This window comes from Melospiza georgiana, chromosome Z (genome assembly GCF_028018845.1).
Source record: "Melospiza georgiana isolate bMelGeo1 chromosome Z, bMelGeo1.pri, whole genome shotgun sequence".
NCBI lineage: Eukaryota > Metazoa > Chordata > Aves > Passeriformes > Passerellidae > Melospiza > Melospiza georgiana.
This window is the reverse complement of record NC_080465.1, coordinates 1,619,421-1,636,938: the sequence shown is the minus strand read 5'-3', so window position 1 is coordinate 1,636,938 and position 17,518 is coordinate 1,619,421.

Below are 17,518 nucleotides of genomic sequence, written 5' to 3'. Positions count from 1 at the left end.
CTAAAAACTTACATCAAACTTCAGAACTGTTAGGCAAGAAAAAGGAAGATATAAAGACAAATCAGGAACAGCCGTGACTGGAGCACTAATCCTCATTGCTACCTCTTAAAAAAAATTGACACGTAACCATTTCATCTTACCCTCCACCAAGATAACTTCCTCCTCAATAAAATCCTGACTGTATTAATTTCACATTCTATTAGTTGAGATATTTTCCATATTCCGAAGTCAAAAACACTAAATACACATACATGTTTATTTGGATTCACCTGGGCTATCTCATCCTCGAATTTTCCACTTTTATTTCCCAAGTTCCACCATGTCACAGATGAGTGTTTGCAGTTTGGAAGGGCAGGCCTTACACAGGTTTGGTGTTATACTGCCTTCAGAATCAGTGTTTTAGGACACACGCAATACATTTCAGCATCTTGCTGCTGAAGATAAAAGCATATGCTGAAGTTTGTGTCATCTGAACTGTGCCAGTAACTCAAGATGAAGTTTACAAACAAGAGAAAAGAGTAGAGAGACAGAGTATTAGGGAGGCAGTCTTAAAAAATGCAAGAAGAATAGAATAACTGTATTTTTTTTTTTAGGAAAAGTTTATGTAGCGTAGGACAGGGTGCTGGGGGTTATTTGGCCCTGTTTCTTTATGAGCTGCTTATTCGTTTGAGAATTTTCTCTCACCATCTGCATGACAAGCTGTGTTGCTGCAGTTATAATTTAAAAAAAAGAAAAATAAAATTGAGCTTTATGCTTGTGCAATTTTAGTTTCAGCACACAGCTGAGTTCTGTTTTTAAATTTTAGTAAAACCTTCCTTACACAGCTTCATGCAAAGCAACCATGGTTCCTCCTTAACTCATTCCTCCTCACCTCGAAAACTCAGAAGACAAAAATCACCCTTCCACTGAAAACCATAGTGTAATTTCTACCTCATTCAATTCCACACAGATTTATCTCTACAGGAGATAAAGCAAATAATCAAAATTTATTTCTCAGGTGCTTCAGACGTTAGCAAGATTTGCAGCAGCTGCTCTCCTCAGCCTTTTTTTGGCCATATTTTGCTGTTCAGTGTTTTCTGCATTCCAGAACAGTTCAGGTCCTGAAGCAGTCGTTTTGTAACAACCCTCACTCACATGTAAAACAAGTCATGCAGTACATGAAATTTAAACTAAGCCGCTGTGGATGTTTCCTAAGCCTGGCATGCAAGCTAAAAATCTATATTCTGAAAACTGGATATTCACTTCTGCATCCATATCCTTGCAGATGCAAGCTTGACAGTAAGTTTTTGGGTTTGGTTTTTTTTTTTTTTCCTTCCCCTTTTTATCCCCCCCTCTTCTTTCAGCTATGAAAATTCTCCCTTTTAAACTAGCTGGTCAGATCTAGATTTGGCAGTGGAAAAAAAATCATGACACGTATCATAAGCTTCAGCTCAGTAGCAAAGGTTTATGCCAGAGGCAAAGCTGCAGGCACAAATAAATAAATAAATTCAGGAGGCCTGAAAATTATATACTGGTGTGTAATGTCAGAGTTGCTGTGGAAACCATCTTACGACTTTTTTTAATACCTCAAAGAAAAAAAAAAACAACCAACCTTTTTGCCACTTTCTCTGCAGAACAATATTTTAACTGATTTTAAACTACTGATGAATTGCTTGAAAGGCTGTGAGAGCTTGAGGTGTTCAGCCTGGAGAAAAGAAGGCTCTGGGGAGACCTTAAAGCCCCTTCCACTGCCTAAAGGGAGCTCACAAGAAAGATGGGGACAGAATCTTTATCGGGGCCTGCAATAAAAGGGGAAGAGATACTGGTTTTAAACTCGAAGAGGGAAGAGCTAAACCTACATGAAAGGAAGAAATTCTCTATGATGAGGGAGCGGAGACACTGGAGCAGGCTCTTCAGAGAGGCGCTGGGTGCATCATCTGTTCAAGGTGAGGCTGGACAGGGCTGTGAGCAGCCTGACCTTGTTGAAGATGTCCCTGCTCATTACAGGGGCTGGACATGATGGGTTTTAAATGTCCCTTCCACACACACACAAAAAAAAAAAAAAAAAAATCTTTGATTCTATGAATCACTTTACAGAATAAAAAGAAGCTCAAAGGCAGCATAAAGCTCCTACATGTTAGTTCTAGTTTTTAGAAAGTTAAAGGTTTTTTTAGAAAATAAGAAAAAATTTTAAGAAAGGACACACTTCTTCTTGCACAGTCCACGTTCAACCTCCTTGATGTAGTGACTTTGACAGCAGGTACATTTAAGCCTAGCTCTACAACCCCTGTGCAGGTTTAGCTTTATTACATTTGTTCAGGTTTCTGATCCTTGCTAACAAGCAGCACAGTTTGTTCAAATGGCTCTGCTTGTGCAGGGTAAGCTTTCTGGAATGAGCAAATTAGCAGAATCCTGCCTCATTTCTCAGCTGTGGACTGCTCTGCTGCCTTTTTCCTTTGAATCAGGCGGCTGTTGAACACTTTTCAGGAGGTTGAAAAGCCGTTCATACATAAAATGTGGCAGCTGAGTTGTATGATCTCTCTGTTGATGCATAAACAGAATAAACCATTCAAAATGAATGTGATTCATTAATAAAAATGCATATGACTGCTTCTTGTATGCATCCTGGTAATTGTTAAAATTATAATATAGTATTTTACATATTATTTCATGGCAGCTCATTGTTGCAATGAGTATGGCCACAGTTAGAGAGTGTGCAATGAATTCCTATAATACCAAAATAACAGTGAGTGAAACAAAATGGTGATAGCAACTAAAGGAATACAGTCAATAAAATACCTCTTTTGGCTTAAAAAGCATCCAGAGAGCATCCACACTGCTTTATTTCTTCCTCTGGTAGATGTAACTTCATAGAAAACAATGCTTACTGCAGAATCAGGCTGTTTTTCTTACCATTTTGCCTACTGAAAATAAGGGTGACCTCTCATTTAACAGTTTCAGCCTGAAACTAAAGTATCACTCTACAACTCTTTTGTGATGTTAAGACATTAAAAATTGTGCTTACAGGGAGTTCTGTATATTTTAATGTAATCTCGCGTGGCTTTTCACTGAAAACCGAACTTATGCATGAAATTGAGACAATAAAATTTTAAAAGAATTTCAGAAAAATAATCAGCAAGTCACCCTCAGAACTTAAAACTAAAGTATGCAAAATGTAAACTATGATTAAAATAAGCCACAACAGAAGAAAATGTCTAAAAACAGAGCATATTTATTTTCTTATAGGTTTTTTTGCTTTCTTTTTAATAAGGTTTCCTGTGTTTTTATCAAATATATAGAATATTTTCATTAGATCCCACAGACTTAAGGAATATAAATCCCTGCTGAAGAACCATTTTATGCACCTAAATAACATAACATAACATAACATAACATAACATAACATAACATAATATAATATAATATAATATAATATAATATAATATAATATAATATAATATAATATAACATAACATAACATAACATAACATAACATAACATAACATAACATAACATAATATAATATAATATAATATAATATAATATAATATAATATAATATAATATAATATAATATAATATAATATAATATAATATAATATAATATAATATTTTGGAGTACTCTCCTAAAATGTCACTTTATGGGGAGGGTGACATGATAAAACTTGGGAGTTTTGAAAAGAAAGCAGTTGTAAACCTGCTGTAAAAAAGCATCATTTCTGTTAAATATAAGATGATGCAGTGTTATAAAAACAATAATTTTCTCCTATTCAAGGAGGACCACAGTTCTTCTTCTGTTTTACTCCTCTTTCTGTATTTCGGCCACAAATATCAGAGTTCAGTGAGTGATTTACCTCTGAAACTAAACCTGAGAGCTTCCCTGCTTTATTTTGCAGCAAGCAGTGGAGATGTTGGTTCAGGCAGCACTTGGTCAAGGGTCTTGCTTCTTCTCAGAAGTGGAATAAATCAGGCTCCTTTCAGAAGTGTTGTTGTAATTCTGTGCCAAACAAACCAGTGACATTTCTGCTGCTGAGAAATGTCTGGGCTGATGACTCACAGGATGGAATATTCTGTGAGATTGGGAAGAACTCCACATTATGGATAGGTCTTCCTAGACCCCTTGAGCTTGTTCATTCCTTGTATCTGTGCCTGGAAAGGTTGTCCTCAGCTGTTATGAGAGGAAAACCCCTCCTAGAACCCTTTATTTCATGTAAAATTGTCCTCTGTCTATAGAACACAGAAAATTCTGGAGCAGCTGTTAATGACAGACTAGCTCTAAACTTTTTCAGCTAATCATGGAACCATAAAATTGTTAAGGTTGGGAATGACCTCTAAGACCATTGAGGCCAACCATTAATCCCGTGTCCCCACTAACCCCTGTCTGTGCTCTTTTTGGGGTCCCCTGTGGCAGGAAGGAAATTACGAATCTGACTCCATGTTCTTACAAGACTAATTTATTATTTTATTATTTATATTATAATAAAGAATGCTATATTAAAGCTATACTAAAGGATAGAGAAAGGATACAGACAGAGGCTTAACAAGAGACTAATGAAAAACTCGTGACCTCTTCCAGAGTCCAACACACCTGGATGGTGATTGGTCATTAAGGAAAAACAATTCATATATTGGTTAAACAATCTCCAACCACATTCCAAAGCAGCAAAACAGGGAGAAGCAAATGAGATAATATTGTTTTCCTTTTTCTCTGAGGCCTCTCAGTTTCCAAGGAGAAGAAATCCTGGCAAAGGGATTTTCCCAAAAATATGACAGTGATGCATGTCCTCAAGTGCCTGATCTCCATGGCTTTTAAATCCATCCCACCCCGAGTGTATTTTTTAATATTACATTGTACTCACAAGACCATTGAGGCTGGAAAAGACCTCCAAGGTCAAGTACAACCTTTGAGTTGGTGTGAAGGACCAGGTTCAACTGGAAGAAACTGGAAAGCTGGTGAGTACGGAGGGAATATCGATCTACACCTTCCTCATCACCTTTCCTTCTTTTCTCCTCACTGCTCGACGATCAGTATAACCCAAACATTAAAATCACAGAATCACAAAACCCTTGAGGTTGGAAAAGACCTCCAAGCCCACCCTGTGCCCGATGCCCATCCTGTCCCCAGCCCAGAGCTCCGAGCGCCACCTCCAGGTGCCACCTGCAGGGCTGGGCACTCCAAGCCCCCCTGGGCAGTGCCAAGGCAGCTCCTGAGCCCCCTTTCCATGGGGAAATTCCTGCTGTGCCCACCCTGAGCTGCCCTGGCCCAGCCTGAGGCCGTTCCCTCTGCTCCTGTCCCTGTTCCCCCCGGCTGTGCCCTCCTGGCAGGAGCTGTGCAGAGCCACGAGGGCCCCCTGAGCCTCCTTTGCTCCAGGCCGAGCCCCTTCCCGGCTCCCTCAGCCTCTCCCGGGGCTCCATTCCCTTCCCAGCTCCGTTCCCCGCCCCGGCCACGCCGCAGCCCCTCCATTGCCCGTGTGAGGGCCCGGAGGTGCCGCAGCCCTCGAGGTGCGGCCTCAGCAGGGCCGGCCCAGGGACGGGCCCTGCCCCGCTCCCGCTGCCGCCCCAGGCCGGCACAGCCCCGGGGCCATCGGCCTCTGGGCCCCCGGGCAGCCCTGGGCCGTGTCCGGCTGCTGGCACAGGGCTGGCACCCAGGACATGGATCTGGCTGCCCTCAGAGCCTGGCAGGGGGCAGAGACCTGGGCACGGAGTCAGACACGCGGGCCTTCGATTGTAACCCCTGGAAACAACAATTACCAACTTTGTTACATGCCACAAGGGTTTGAGTAGAATTTAGTGACTTTGGCACAGGGTGAAAATGGAGAATTTTGGGGTTTTTAGAATGGAGGTTCAGGAGGCAAGATGGAGGAATCTGGGCCTGTCCTGTCCTTCCTCCTGTTTCTTCTTGGCCTCCTTCTGCTGTGATGGTGGCACTTCTGGATTGGTTTTGGGTAGAAGCTCACTGTCTAACATAGGTGACATGTATTGGGAAGTTATGATAAATAAAGTACACGTAGTTTTTAGTATAAAAAGAAAACACTGCCCTGAGGGTAGTCAGTGTGCCACAATCCAACCCGCCAGACAAACCTGGGCGGGTCAGACAAAGAATGTTATATATAAGGAAAATTTTAAAACCTTTAAAAGCAGAACTGACGCATCTCGGCTTCTTCAGTCTCGGGGCTGGGAAAAAGAGACTTTGTGACACCTGGGGGTCACCTCAACACCAGAGACCTCGTCACCACAGCACCCCCAGGGCCTGTCCCAGCCTGGAGTGCTCCATGGCACTGGTGTGACCCAATGCAGGGCCTGGCACTTGGCCTGCTTTTACTTCACCTCATTGGCCTCATCCCATCAGCGCAGCCTGCCCAAATCATAAACAAAGATATTAAATACCACAGGGCCCTGTCCTGGGGATTACCACTAGTGAATTCCACCTGCCACTGGTCTTTAGGACCATCCACCCCAGCAATGTTTAGCCAGGGAAGAGCACAGCTGTCCAAGCCAAGAGCACACGGTTTCTCCAGGAAAAAAACTGTGGGACACAGTGTCCGAGTCCTTCCTGAAGTTCTCAAGGCCGGACAGACATCATCCACAGTCTCTCGCTCATCCATTCAGCAGGTCACCTTGGAGTAGAATGAGGTCAGGTTACTCTCAGAAACAAAATATTTATGAGGTATATATTTTTTTCTTTACTGCATCAAAATCTGTTTGTCCAGCCAGAGCTACTTTGCTCATTGTCTTGTTTTGCACAGACCATTTTCTTTCAGCCTCTGATGGTTTTTCTTTCATTTCTGCCATGAAAGCTTAGTGGTTTTTGGTTTATTTTTTAGGAATGAGAAAACACCAGACAAAACCTCTGGGAAATCTTTCAAAGTTGTGTGTGGAGACTGAGACAAGGAAGTGCTTTGCACTGATAGAGTTGAACATTGCTTTGAAAGTGTCCTCCTGCTTCTCATGCCTGTTATGGTTTTGGCAAGGGGCATTCAATATAACTTTTTATTTCTTTAGATCTTCTTTTAAAAAGAAAGAAAAGAAATTACATATATTTATTTGCATGCTTCAACAAGCTAGAAGTGTTTAGCCCCCAAACACTCATGTCTGCCTGTCTTTCCCCTGACAATTAAAAGCATTTTGGAACCCTGTTTTTCATGTAATTTATCCTTGTTTTCTGCAGTTTGAACTGATTGAAAGATGCACTTTGATTTCCTGAATGCAAAGCTTGTCACATGTAGCTCTGCCAATTATTCGGAAAAACAAACATCCTAAGCTAAAGGTCCTCACATTGTTTCAAAAAAATTATTTTATGGCAGTGTGCAGGTGCTTATCTGTGTGTGCAAGCTTATATCTAGGTGTCTGATTTCAAATTTGTTTCAAAATAAATATTCTGGAATATAGATTACATTTGAAAACATATTTTATAAATATATATAAACGTATATGTAACTATTTCAGATGTCTCTAATGAGAACAAAAGCAGGCATTCTGTACAGCCCCATGTTTAAACATGTACATTTTACAAGTTTCCTAATAGATCCTAATAGAAAATAGATATTTTCATTATCTCTAAAAGTGGAAAATTATTCATTTGGAAGGAGCATTAAAGCCTTGCTGCAGTGTGCTTTGGCTGGTTAATAGAGTCGCTTTTCTCAAACACTTGGAAAGTGGTAGAGGACACAGCAGCTGTTCCAGGTACTTGCAAAAAGGAATTCTGCTGTTGCTAAAGCATGATTAAAGGGGAAAGAGCTACTAGGCTTATTAGGCTTTATTAGATATCCACTAATAAAGACCATAAAATCACAGAGCCATAGAAGGGTTTATGTTGGGAGAGACTTTGAAGTCCATCTCATTTCACCTCAGCCATGGCAGGGTCACCTCCCACTGCCCCGGTGTCCAGCCTGGCCTCGGGCAGTGCCAGGGGTGCAGGGGCAGGAAAGACCCTTAGATATTTAAGCATCAGTGGAAAAGTTTGCATTTGGAGTGTTGGGGATGTGAAGATGCTGTTTTCCAAGTGGAATATCTGAGGGAAGATATATATAGCAAATTTAGCAATTAACACATACACTTAGAGCCCTAATTTTGAGACTTTGCATCCCAAAGGCTGCTCTATCTTCACAACCATTGGATTGTTCTTCGTTTTATCATGTTAAAGGAGGGAGGAAAAGTTCATCAACAACCTGTATATCCCAACCAAAAATGACACATTCCAGTAAAATAAGTGTAAACTGATGCTCTTTTACAAAAAACATGAAACAGAAAGAAATAGGTGGAAGAAATAGGTGCCTCTCCTCCTCTTCTGAATGCAGGAATGAGACTTCTCATGCTTTAGAACTGCATGAGCAACCATGAAAAGTTTATGGTGGGTCTCCAATCCCAGCTTTACCAAAAGCCTTGAAAACATTTCCATTGCTGGGTGGATCGGAACTTCGAGAGCGCAAGAAGTGAGACTGCAGATTTGAAAGAGAATCACCTGTGGATAAATCATAAACAAATGTTAAATATTAGCTTTATAAGACAAGAAATCATCTAAATTTTCTGACCAAAAGAAAAAAGCAGATGAGGATAAGCAATAGCAGAAATAAAAATCGCACAGTGTATTTTGCACTGAGTATCTCAAGGTCACTAGAAATTTTATCAAGAACTTGGAAAAAAAATTCTGCTTATTTACTATACAAAATAAAAATTAAAACAGCCTTAACTATCAGATGCTTCCTTGAGCATTTGATGATTATTTGGCATTCCCAGGCATTTTGAAAAAAAACCCAATAAAACTAAACTAAAAAATCTGATAACAATAAAAAAGTGAAGTAAAATTAAAATTATTAAAGGACATATAAAACCATAAAGGTCTCACACTAAATCCCAATCTTTAGGGATCACTGAAGCTGTGTGTTTACAATTGATATGCTATATTAAAAATATGAAGTAATTAGTTAAAGACCACAAAACCACAAACTTCTGGGGTAATCTGAACATGTTGAAATAAACTCCTAGCCAATCAACAAGGAAAATAACACTATGAGAACAGCAAACATCTTTATAATGGCAGCTGTAAGTGCAGAAATGGAGACTAGACTGTTAATAATATAGCCAGTAAAAGATAGACATGTTTATCTGAGCACTGATAATGCAGTTTATGATATACTTTATCTGTTGGGCACAAAGTGTGAAATGCTGTGGGGGAGCTAATAGTATGAAACATGATTAATCAACACACAGCAAGAAAAGCATCTGCTGTATAAAAAAGTGCCCACTAAAACGTTATATAATGTGTGGTAAAAATTAAAATAAAGAGAGCTGATAGTGAGATTGCTAGTGTGTGGAAAGTTGAATAAAGATGAAGGAAAAGAAGGTTAATGAATAAAGATCAAAGCAAAATTGCATATTTATTGATGAAAATAATCTTAGCAAGAAGCCCAAAGCCACTGTGACTATGAAAACTGATATTTAGCATAACTGACAGTTTAACACTACTTTTCTATTGCTAGGATGTAATCCATGCACCCTACCAGAGAAAATCAATTACTACTAAACCATGTATTTGTGGCTCAGGAAAGGTGCTGCTTAAAAGAAAAATTGAGTAATCTGAATCCCTCTTACTTTATCATCTGTGCATGGCACAGCAGAAAGATTCTGCTGCACAAGTAATCATATATATAATCCCATTACATCAGCTGTGACTATACATCAGTTACATGTATATTATGGCCTATTTTAAAATATATCTACTCTTTCAAATAGGCTGTATGCATCAGAATTTCTGGCAGGAAATGGGGAGCCAGAATTTACAGATTCTGAGGGATGCAAGCAAATAAACACACAGACATTTGCTTTTGGTGAAAGATTTTCTGTACATAAATATATGCAGGCAATTGACGATATACTTTAAATTTTATTTAACTTACAGCTTTAAAAAAAATTAATTTGTATTTTTATTTAATCACATCTCTTTTATTGAACTTAATTTTTTGACAGTTTTGGGGTTTTTTTTGGTTTTTTTTTTTTTTTTTTTTAATGGCAGAGTAGTCTCCCCGCTTTCAGCAGGAGGGGATTCCAGAGTGTGCTTCCAAATCTGGAAGCTCAAGATCACACTTGGGCAGAGTTCTCCTCTGGAAATATCAAATCTCCCATTGGCTCAACAGTAATTGCTGCAATCCAGGGAATTCATCAGTACAGAGCTCATCAGTGTGCAATTACGAACCTGCTGGATGCCACATTATTTAGTGAGAGAAAACTTTCAAAATGAGCTTAGAGACCCTTTTTGGGGACTTCCCTGACAAGGCCGGCAACCCTTAAATCTGGACAACTCAGCTCAGACTTGGAAGTGCTGCAGAGCAATGTGGTTCACAAAATCTGGTGGAAACACCTGAGTTCAGCTTCTTGCTGGCTGTAGAATTAAACAAACAAATAAACAACTTTTCCTAAAAGTTTAGCTAAAGAAATTAAAATATTCATGCCAACCTACCCACCAGCAGGGAAAATGATGCCACTGATCACATCCTGGTGGGAGGTTTGAGATTAGGAATTTCTAAAGGGGAAATAAGTAGAAAGATGAAGTTGCATTTAATCAGATATGGTCCGGTGGATCTCATCTGAAACAAGAAAATAAGAGCAATCCTATAATTCATGCAGGGAAAGAGGTTTGGGAAGCAAGAAGCTGGCTGCAAATGTCAAGAACTTTCCAGAAAGCTGAATAGAGGGCAGCAGAGCAGCTTTGTCTGTGTTCAGGAAACATCAAGGATGGAGCATGCCCCTGACTTGGATTTAAAGAAGCTGGGAAGTCAGCCAGGTTACATTCTCTTACACTTCCTTTAACACTAGATGCAGAGGCAATAACTTTACATCAAGTAATTATTAACACAGAGATAGAGCTTATGCAGGTGAGATTTATGTTTGGATAAATAAATTTAGGATGACCCAATCTACACACCAGTACACAGAAAAGGACAAGGACACAGCTCAGCTGCTGCCATGCACTTGTGTTCTTTGACTCATTGAGATGGAGGCAGTTTTGATGTCAAAGCACCTCTCTTCTAAGAAATTCCTGGGCACAGGAGAGTCCCCTTAAATGGTTCAAGCTCAGGTACATTTGGGGAGGAATGAAATTTTAATTTCATGAACAAAACCTGTGCAACTTCTTGTCCAGAATGGACAGAATAAAAAGCCTTGGTCTATTTTATTTATTGGTAGAGGTAGAGCCAGTAAAACCCACTAAGAGAGAATTAATGTTCTCTAAGAGCTGGGTATAATGAACCCAGCTTTCCTGAGGAGAGAGCTACTGTTGGTGATTGATTTTCATGTCTACACAGTTGCTAAGAGCTGTTGAAGTTTTACTCTTGGGCTGTGCAATTATAAATTCTTCTCTTCTCTCATTCCCAGCATTGCATGAGTTCAGCTTTCTTCACATCCAAGGTATTTGCAGCCCATCTCCTCTCATCTCCTTCCTATTTATGTAAATAATAAAAAACATAATAACATTGAAGACCTCTATTATCTGTAAAATTGGGAAGAATCAAAAGTTATTATTGAAGGGGAGATGCTGATAAACAGACAGTGATTAATAATTATGAAGAAAGCAACCCAAATATGAAAAGCAGAAATAAGAAAATAGGGGAGAATATGGTATATGTTTTTCCTTTGACAATGTAATAACAGTATAATCTCTGCTTGTCACCTCTCTGAAATCCATGTTGCTAAACTTATTTCACAATAGCTACTTTTTGTTTGCAAGTTATTATAGTTTCCAAAGACCTCTAGTCTCAATTTGAGATCCTTAAGTCATTTCAACAGTAATAGAGTCTTGAATATTTCTTAAAAACAGCCCCAAGAATAATGTAAAAAAACCAGTGAGGATGAACACTACTGTTAAAACCCATTCATGCAAATTTATTTAAATGCTAACTAACCATCCTTTGTATAAGGATATTTTTAAGTACCTTTCAGGCTACTTTTCAATCAGTTTTGCCAGTTAGTCTGGAATACGCATTGATTTGACTTCTGCTGATTTCTATTAATTTTTAAACATACACACATCTATATATATGAGAATATGCCTTTCTGACTTTGCAGAGAGGACAAAAAGAGTGAAGGTATGGATTTTTCCTAATGTTTTTCATGGGCTCTCCAAAAAGTTGCTTTTATTTTAAGCATTAATAGACAAGACTTTTAGAATAACATATTATACATCCTTTTCCAAGAAAAATGTTTTTTTTTTCCTTTCTGTTTATTAAGTTGTTCTTAAGGTCGTTATTACTTTACATACTTCATATTAAGACTCAATAAGTATGAAGGTAAGGCAGAAATAATTACATTTTTGTGCACTGACAGATTTTATTTGTTCATACAAGCACACTGATGGCATGAAAGCCTGTGGATCTTCAAAACCACTCAGTTTTAAAGGTTTGGGGTTTTTTTCCATTTAAGGTGCTCTTTCAGGACTTTGGTGTTGAAAGTCCTGTCCCTGAGACAGGAACTTCAAATCACTACCAAGGCATGTTCCATGGATGTGCTCTCAGCTGGTGAGATCCCCTGTGGCAAGCATAACTTGAAGGTGACAAAAAAATGAAATGGAAGAGCTGGCATGGCAGGCCGGGCTCATCACAGTGCAAAGTGCATTTGGAGTACAGCACAGCTCTTTTCTAATCTCCACTTTGATGCTTTCCCACCAAGAGCTTCAGAAAAGGGCTCCTCTTTGCTCAGGTGTGTTGTCCTAATATTGAAAGGGTGGTGGGACAGCAATTTGTTGTAGTTTAAAGCACAGGGAATAATGTAATGTTTTACTAAGCATTATTATTGCAATTCATTATTATTTAGAGAAATTTCAGCTCTTGCTTCAAAATCTGAACAGTCACACCTTCTCTCAGGAGTGCTGCAAAAGGCCAGTTTTGGTGAAAAATGTGCCAGCACTTTTCCACAGGACTGCAAAATTCGACAGGAAGAACAATTAAAGTGAGCAAGCTTCATTAAATACAGAGGCTGACACTGCAGTCAAATGGCTGCATTTAGTGGCAAATTGTGCCTTAATTTTCCTCCTTCTCATGCTTGTTGCAGACACAAAAGGAGATCTTCTTGTTCTGGCAGAGTTTCTATCTGTGAGACTCATTAATCCTCTTTCTTACCCCTAAGAAATAATAGATTAGGCTTACCTCTTTCAGAGGCAATCAGAATTTAATGTATGTTATTTTTCTCCACCTTTTTAAATTCTTTTTTTGTATCACCTGGGATCTTTGTTGGACCTCTCTGCTTGTTTCTCATTCAAGGAGTGCAGAGGACTTTGTGGAGGCTGCAGCTTTTTAAACTTGTGTAGGTCAGGACCTTTAGGACTAATAAGGGGATTTAAGGTCTACACTCTAACTGTGATTATATCTTCCATTTCATTGTACTACATGAATGAAACATCATGACAGACAACCTGTAAACTTGCCTCTGTATTTAATATTCTGTGTTCTGTGTAGCTGGCTCTGAGATAAACCTGAACTGTGACCAGAGTTGCCAAGCTGAGAGCAAAGATGTGAGAAGAATTGTCATGTTTTCTATCCCTGAGAAAGACTTATCATTCTCAAAGCTCTTGATGTGAGCTGTCAAGGGGTGGATGACATAAAATAGAATATTATTTACATAAAATGTGAAATTTTAGAAATGTGATCTGTGCAGGAAAGCAGGTGCTTGAATCCACAAAAGCATCAGGTTCAGTTTCCACATGCATGAAATACATGAAGTCAGCAGTAAATGTGCTAAATATTCAGTATATTAATAAAATCCTAAAAGGTACTAGAAGGAAATCTTCCAATTCTTTATAAATGTTACATTACAGTGCAGTATTTTCATCACCATCATTCTTTTGTCTTCTTTTCTTCTTCTTCTTCCTCTTATTCTCATCATCATCATCATCATCATCATCAAATCTGGGTAACACACAGATCATGAATAAAACTAGACTTAGATGCAAGAAAATATTTCGTTTTCAGTGGCAAAAAGGGAATGGAAAATAAAAATGAAGAGCATGTTCAATCTTTTTAATGAATGAACTGGAATGAATTCCTGTAAATGTAAGAAAAGTGACTAACTACTCTGTAAAATAATCCTGTTAAAATACAGTGCCATCATAGCTGAATGCATCTTTAAAACTGTTTTGTAGATACACAGAATCCAGTCATCAAAATGAGTCTAATTCCTTCCGTTTCAACTCTTTTAAAAAATAAGTATTTATTAAATTTGAAACTTTCTTTTTTAGAGTTTTTTTTTTTTTTTACATTTCAATTTTTGAAGCATAACTTACTTAAAGTGAAGGCATCCTCTAAATCAAATATCTGATAAATTTATTGTTTCATGACAAAAAAAAACCATAGGAAAGTTAAAACACATCATTATTTTGAAAAGAAAAACTGTAGGAAAAATGTAGAGACTTACACATATTTTGATAATCCTTTGATAATTACACACTAAGTAGTACATGCATCAAAAACTTTGCTTTTTGCAAGTTTTGTTCTGAAGGACAGAACTTTTAAACCCCTTACCTTTCTGTCTGTCCACTTTGCAAATCTTTTGAGTGTTTGAGCGTCTAATAACTGAGGATATTATGGTGGGAAAGCCTGCACCACATGTGGTCTGCAGGTGGCACAGGCTGGGATTGGTGCTCTCCAGCTCTTGAAAAGAAATCCACTAATTGCTCAAATCAGTTTTAAGAAGTCTTGATTGTTCACAATCTACTCTATTTTGATCTCGCTTTCAGAGACAATAATCATATCAGTGATTACAGTAGTGTAAAGTACTATAAACTGATTATAGGCACACACACACACATACACACAGAGACATATAATATTTTATATGTATATATAAATAATATTATATATATATAACATTTAGTGAAAAAATGCCTATAAATTCTAATCTTTTATGTTGCTCTGAATTTAAGAAAAACAGCCTTTTTACTACTCATAATGACATCTTACAAAATTAGCAGTTTAATTTTATGCTAACAAAATGAAATCCGTTAGTGTCTTCACACAGCATAGCATTTTACTCCAGAAATGTTTTAATAAAGTGTTATTTCCTTTTCTCTTCACAGCAGCTACAATTGTTTGCCCTGTAAAGTTAAATCTATTATCACAGAAAATAATTTCTTTAATGATTTTACAGTCTATTACATTTCTTCTTAAAAGACAAAACAGTCTTTGTTTCTTTCCTTGAAACTGAAAACTATTTTACAGAGGAAATTATTTGTTGGTATTGAACAAAGAAGTTGAAACTTGGATCAGAAACAAAGAAATCTGATTTGGCTTCAGAACTCTTAATTCCAGTTTTGGCAGCACTTAAAATGTGAAGAAATGGGGGGAAAAAAACCCATAACCTAGAAAAAGAAATAATTTCTTATTGTGTCTTCATCATAGTAAGTGATTCCCTACCACAGAGAGTGCTTTGAAATATTATATACTTGAGATTGGGGACTTATCTGTGTTTTGAAGCACATTTTCTTCATGTTAACCTAGTCTAAAATATTAAAATATTCTCAGATATACAGTTATTTTGTTTAGAATTAATAGTAAATACAGTGTAGCTTCATCTGGCTCTACCAGTTTTGTCTTTTTTTTTTTTCAGTAATAGGACAACTTATGAGCACTGTAGTTAATATTTTTGATTTTTATTTCAGTAAAAGTATTCTAGAACCAATCTCTACTTTTAAGTCTTTCTGTTAGAAGTACAGCTTGGCAGCACTAACAAAATAAAGAGTTGACTTTTTTTTTTTTAACTATTGTGATAAACCTCGGAAATAGGCGATTATATTGTGAAATAAGTAAAAATTCACTCTCTCTAGCAGGGTGCACTGAGTTTGCCTCGCTACTTTTGCATGACATTTAGTTGATTTACCTGGTTGTGTTAGCAAATTCTTTTACTGAAGTTCTTATTAATAATCTGGGTGAGTTTATTGAATATTTATTCCTCTAAGGCATAATAATGAAAGCTGTGATAAAGGCTCTTTTAAGATCAAGATGCTGTGGGGGACCTCTCAATATTGTGATTACAGGAGCTCACTCTAATTGTAACAAGAAATCAATTATTTTAATTTTTTTTACCCTTTCTGGTAAAGGGTTTTACCGTGGTTCTGATGTAAGAGATGAAGTTCACCTGAACATATGCAATTTCTTCCCTGTAGGTCCCAAATCCCTAAGAAGTTATTGATCTGAAACCTGACATTGAAGTAAACTTAACAGTGCAACAGAAACTAAATACACTTCCAGTAATTGAGAAGTTCTTCAACTGAAACATTTTATTGTGATTCATAGATCTTACAACTACAAGATATCAAAATTAACTCTTGTACAAAACAAGAGGCCTTTGTATTCTTCCAAAGTGAAATAAAGTATTAGCTTTAGAAAGAAAAGACAAATTCAATATCTGCTCAAAAATATTCAACAACCCAGAATGCTCCACAGTTCAGGTGTTCTGTTAAAATGGTAGAATTTGCTGTTAAAATGCATAAAATGCAAAATCTATTTCCAATCCATGTTATGTGCCTTCAACTTCTTGTCATCTGGTATTTTTGTACTTAGAAGTGCATCATGGTCTTATGTTTTTCCCAGATATTTTTCTGAAAAAAGATTAACAATTTACTACCCAGTTGTTTTGAACATTTTCACATTAAATAAAACTCATTGGAAGTAATTCGTCAGTTGAGGTTAAATGCTGAGACCTACCGTAGAAAGGGTAGAGACGTTGAGATCTACCCCAGACAAATTTTTATGTAAATTTTAGGTGATCAGAAAGACTTTTTTAAAAATACTTTTCGACTTGAGGAAAGAATAAATTTTGACTTTTCTAAGTCATTTGTCTTTCACATATAATTATATCTTCAATTAATTTGTCAAAATCCTTTCATCCAACACTTGTTTTGATTGGCATTTGCCCTAAAAAGTTCCTTATATTGTTTAGAATTGTGCAAAAAATCAAAACACCAGTTTAAATATATTATCCCATCTTTCTCCCTTTGCTGATAATGAGTCATGTATATCATAAATCAAATAAATTTATTTCTGAATTGTGTACCTAGTTCTCTCTTGTAATTTCAGGTGCACTCTTCAAAGTTATTTTCACCTGCTTGAGAGAAGAGGCAACCATATTCTTGCTTTTAGCACATCTTTACAAGAGGATATGCAAAAAAAAAGATTTATAAAAGTAATTTTGAGGCTGCCTCTACTACTACAGAATTTATTTTTTAATGGGAGCTTAGCAGAGTGATTCAGATGGGTATATTCTCTAAAAAAGGCATTATAGACCTTTTCTCTTTCAGGTATTCTTGCATAAAAAGTAAAATAAGCTGAAAACAAGGTGGAAGTACTTAGCACCACATCAGACCGAGTGGAATAAGTTGAAATATGCTGAGAAACCAGAAAAGAAGTCTGTAAAATATTCTTCAGTACATAACAAAATCTGCAGTGCCATGACAATCACAGGCCCACTATGTCAGGAAAATATCAGTGTAAAATGAGTAGGTAAAAAAAGGTCATTTATGGCTGCGGTTGAACCAAATGTGTGCAAAAGAAATCCTT